Here is a 5,905-nt window from a genome sequence, read left to right as displayed (position 1 = left end):
TTAGTCTTCGAATGCTGCACAGGATTATGACAAATTCTTATTGCACTTTGAGAATCACAATATAATGGAATCTTTTTCATATTGATTGCATAATCACGCAATTGACTTTAAATCCATATAATTTGTGATGTGCAAGCAGCAGCAGCTACATATTCTGCTTCAGCTGTTGAAATTGATACACATGTTTGCTTTTTCGACTGCCAGCTCACCAATTTGCCATCGAGAAATTCACATCCGCCACTTGTGCTTTTTCTATCAAGATTACAACCACCCAAGTCTGCATCCGAATAAGCTTGTACAAAGAACCCAGTTTTCGAAGGATACCACAATCCTAACGAAATTGTTCCTTTAAGATAACAAAATATATTCTTCACAGCAGTGAGATGTGGTTCTCCTGGATTTGACTGATACCTAGCACAATTACACACATAGAACATGATATCAGGTCTACTTGCTGTAAGATAAAGTAATGAACCAATCATGCTCCTGTAAAGAGTTAGGTCAACTGCAGGTTTATCTAACGAAGGTGTCAACTTTATGCCAGTTGCCATAGGAACTCGTAACTTTGTGCTATTCGTCAATCCAAACTTCTCTAGCAGATTCTTCGTATATTTTTCTTGATTAATAAAAATTCCTTCTCTGTTTTGACGAATATTTAGTCCAAGAAAACTATTGATATTTCCCATCATGCTCATTTCGAACTTACTTTTCATCAGATCTTCGAATTCTCTAGATAAGGCAGGGTCAGTTGAGCCAAAAATAATATCATCAACATAAATTTGAACAAGCATTAGATGATTCCCAACTTTCTTTCGAAATAATGTGGGGTCAACAGATCCTTGTTTAAATTTAGATTGTTTCAAAAATGAAGTAAAAGTTGCATACCATGCTCGTGGTGCTTGTTTTAAACCATAAACTGCCTTATCTAAAATATAAACATGATCAGGATATTCTTCTTTAATAAAACCTGGGGGTTGTTCCACGTAAATTGTTTCTTCAAGCTCTCCATTTAAAAATGCACACTTCACGTCCATTTGAAAAACATTAAAGTCTTTGTGAGCTGCATAAGCCAGAAATATACGAACAGCCTCGAGTCTTGTGACAGGGGCAAAAGTTTCTTCATAGTAGATTCCTTCTTGTTGTGAATATCCTTTAACAACAAGTCTGGCTTTGTTTCGAACGATATTTCCATCTTTGTCGGTTTTGTTTTTGAAAATCCATTTTAACCCGACAATCGAAACATTTTCAGGTTTAGGAATTAATCTCCAAACCTTGTTTCGTTCAAATTCAGACAATTCAGATTGCATAGCAACAACCCAATCTGAGTGTTCCATTGCAACCTTAACTGTTTTTGGTTCAATTTTTTAGATGAAAACATTGAACATGCAAAATTCTTGATGAGTATTCAATACCTCATTCTTTGCACGAATTTGAGCTCTTGTTAAAACACCCTCTTGTGGATTTCCAATTAGTTGATCTTTCGGATGATCTCTTGTCCATTTTTCCATTGGCGGATAAGCTGGATCAAATTCCAAAGGTGCATCTTCATATAAATCATCATTCTCTGAACCTGCAATCGAACAAACATCATCAAAATCATTATTATTCTCAATGTTTTCTAAATGCTCCCCCTCAACATTATGCTCCCCCTCAACATCAACATTCAATCTCTCATTCTCCCCCTCGAAAGAATGCTCCCCCTCAACTAGAGTGTTCGAATCCAAGTGCTCCCCCTCCACTGGATTATGTTGCATACGTTCGCCTTTCTCTTGAGAAGTTGATGTTGAATCATCAGTAAACTTCGTTAATTCAGAGAGATGATGATCATTTGCATTAATTTCAGCATCAACAGCATGATCTGAAATACCAAAAATTAAATCATAATCAATATCTAAGGTTTGTGAAGATTCAGATTCATCTTCTATTTCTTTTATAATAGGATGATTTTCACACTGCGTTTCAGTTTGTTTACTATAGTAATCATCAAATGTAAGATTAAAAGTTTCTTCAACTTTTCGTGTTCTTTTGTTCAACACACGATATGCGACTGAATTATGCGAATATCCCAAGAAAATCCCTTCATCTGCTTTAGCTTGAAATTTTGTAAGATTATCCTTGAGATTCATAATAAAGCACCTGCATCCGAAAACATGGAAAAATTTGACATTAGGTTTTCGATTGTTGAGAATTTCATATGGAGTGATGTTAAAACGACGATGAATGAAAGATCTGTTTTGAGTAAAACATGCGGTGGATACTGCTTCAGCCCAAAGGTATTGTGGAAGATTCGCATATGCCAGCATAGTCCTTGCCGCTTCGCATAGAGACCTATTTCTTCTTTCAACAACACCATTTTGTTGTGGTGTATATGGAGATGAAAAATTATGTGAAATCCCTTTGTCCACCAAAACTGAATCAAGAACATTGTTCTTAAATTCAGTTCCATGATCACTCTTAATTTTTCGAACAATCTTCTTCAATGTCGTTTCCATCTTTTTGATAAAGTCAATCATGATTTGTGCAACTTCGGATTTAAGCCTGAGAAAATAAACCCACGTAAATCTGGAAAAGTCATCAACAATGACTAATATGTACCGTTTCTTGTTGAGTGTTGAAACTGTTGATGGACCACACAAATCAATATGTAAGAGCTCCAGAGGTGCGACAATTTTCGAATCTATCGTAATTGGATGACCTTGTTTATGTTGCTTTCCAACTTCACAAGCTGCACATAAAGAATCATTATCAAATTTAAGTACAGGTAAACCTCTTACCAGATCTTGTACCACAAGTTTATTGATGTTTCGAAAGTTGAGATGAGAAAGTCTTCGATGCCAAAGCCAACTTAAGTCTGATGTTTCTTTCGAAAGAAGACATATAGCAGGTTTCCCTACTATCGGATTGATGTCCAAAGTGAACATGTCACCTTTCCTTTTGGATTTAAGTAAAACTTCTTTATTGTTAACATTTGAAATAACACTTCCTTCTTCATTAAAAAGAACTTGATTGCCAGTGCCCACAACAAGTTGGGAAACACTTATCAAGTTATGTTGAAGACCTTCAACATACGCAACACGATTCACTGTGAATTGTCCGTTCGTGATCTTCCCATATCCTTTGACTTGACATTTTTGATTGTTCCCAAAATTCACAACTCCAGCATTCTTTAGGCTTCGAAAATCATGTAAATACTCCTTCTTCCCAGTCATGTGACAAGACCAACCACTATCAATATACCATTTATTATCATATTGCTCGTCACATAGTACCTACAATCAGTGAAAAAAATTAGGTACCCAAGGCTTTTTGGGTCCTTGGAAATTAGATTTCAATTTCGAATGTAATGAAGCACTTTTAACCCAATCACAAACTTTGGTTTTGAGACTATCAATTAAGTTCACATCTTCATTTAAAGGAACCGAATCATAAGATTTTGATGGTTTCAAATGTTCACTGACATTACCCTTCGTATTTTGTGTATGGGAATGTACATTCTTTGTTTTGATTACTGGTTTCCATGCTTTGACGGATATGTTCGAATCCTTAGAAGATAAACTTCCATTTGATGAAGTATTTACATACTTTTCATAGGCTTCGTGAATTTGCTCCTTTGAGAATGTATGCGACTGATACATTTTTCCTTTGCCTTCAAGCCAATGATCAATGTTCTTCCTTGAACTTATCCCTTTTTCATGTGAAATTTTCATAGTTTCTTTCTTTGTATGATTAGGAAAATTTGGCTTTTGAGGAACAAAATCAACTTTTGGATTGGTTAGAAAAGATTGACCATAAGATGTATCAACAGTGGATTTAAAATATTGAAGTTGAAAGAATTTTTGATTTGGATTTGATGTATTTGGAATATTAGTTTCTGAAACTTTCGAAAACATTGGTTGTTTATTCATTTCAGACCTTGAATTTTTAGCTTTGAAAACATTTTTGGATGATTGTGATTCAGACATCTTTTGAGACTCAATAATCTGCCAAAATATTTTCTTCCTAGCTTGTCTTTTTGAAATGTTATTTTCCTTCGAAAATTTGTCAATTTGATCTTTGAATTCCTTGGAGTTTAGTTTGACAACTTTTTCATTTTCCTTTACAACTTGTTTTGAATTCTCTTTTTCAATTTTTGATTTTTCAACCCATTTTCTTTGTGGTTTTTGACGGTGAAAAACATACGAATTCTTTGTTAGGTTGTTTTCAACTGTGCTTTGATTTGCAAAGAAACCTTCATCAGTTGTTTTCAAATTATCTTCTTCAACTAACTTCTTTAATTCTGGTTTGATATTCTCAACATTTCCAGTAGTTGCGAATACTTGATTTGGAAAAATGACTTCATCTGTACACTTGAAATTTGGATAAACCACAGTATTTGTTTCAAGATAATGATCACCTTTTTCATTCATTACATTTTCGAACTTTTGTGTATCACCATACACTTGATCAACCACTATTCGAGGAATTTCTTTTTCCTTCAAAGATTTCTTTTCCTTCGAAATTTTCTCTTCTTTTTCATCATCGCTATCATCAGTTTGACTGTCTCTGAGATCCACGAAGTCCATATCACAAACTTTCGAAGTTGAGGGTATATCAGTTTCTTTCTTAACCATCAAATCCTTAACTTTTTCTTTCCCTTTAAATGTTGATGCAACATTAACAACAGACAACTGGGAACAATCAACATCCTCAAGATCACTAATTTCATTAATATTGTCAGAATTATCTTCAATATCAGCAAAATTAGATTGAGAATCAGATGTTGAATTCTTAGTCTTTTTCAAAATTTGAATTTGTTCAGATTTAGTCAAAGTATCATTCACTATGTTAACTAATTCATTCGCATCGAGACATTCATCAATTTTGACAATTCCATATTTATATCTATCATCAGGAACTTTGTCAAAATCAGCTATTATTTTCTCACAATCATACGAAATATTATCTACCTTTGCTCTTTCGTATGATAGAAAAGGTAGTAATTTTCTATGTTGCTCTTTACTTATTTCACATGAATGATGTAAATCAGTTAATTTGCCATAAAGTCTCTTAGCAGAATTACAGTATAGATTTCTTTGTGCTAGCAAAAGTTTGACTTCATTTGATAAAGTATCCCTATCACACATAATATTTGTTATCTGTAATTCCAAACAATCAATTTTACTTATTTTCATGTCTAATCGCTTTTTGGTCTCTAATAACTCCATGGACAACTTGTTGGCCTCATTGCTAGCAGACACAACAATTGAATCATAATAAGTAACTGTCTCATCAAAAGATATTAGTTCAGAGTCATAAGCATGTGTAGGAATATTAAAAGATTCAAGAATATTACGTACCTTTGTTGTCATTGGAGATTTGTCTGCTGTCTTGGATATGAAGCATCTTCCTTTCACTTCAAATTCCTCTTCATCTGAGTCCTCCTCCATCTTCGCATACATTGCTCCATGTGTTGGATTCCTCATTTCTTCATCGTCTGATCCGGATGACCAGATTTGATAAGTTCCATCCTCCTCCTGTTCACCCCTTGCGACCAGTAATAAATTCTTAGCTTTCGCACGAACCTCCTCAAGCCTCTCTGCATAATAAGCCTCATCTTTTACTTTATTCTTTCTCTCATCCTTCTTCCGAAGCATACAATCATTCGCAAGATGATTGGCTCCATTGCAATAATGACAATCAATACCAGCATCACCTTTCAGCTTCTTCTCACTCTTTCCTTCAGACATTTTCGAATCTTTCTTCTCAACCTTCTTTTTCTCCTCAACAACAGTTTTACTCACAGCACTTCCTTTTGCCTCAGCAAGCTTAGCCTTCGAATTGAACGGCTTTTTGAAAAACTTCTTAACACGATTATTCGAGTAAAATGCTACTGCCTCATCATCCGAATACATGATGAATCCCTCTT

The sequence above is a fragment of the Lactuca virosa genome, chromosome 4 (assembly GCF_052849685.1).
Source record: "Lactuca virosa cultivar CGN04683 chromosome 4, Lactuca_virosa_CGN04683_v6, whole genome shotgun sequence".
NCBI classification, from domain to species: Eukaryota; Viridiplantae; Streptophyta; class Magnoliopsida; order Asterales; family Asteraceae; genus Lactuca; species Lactuca virosa.
This window is presented reverse-complemented; position numbering follows the sequence as displayed.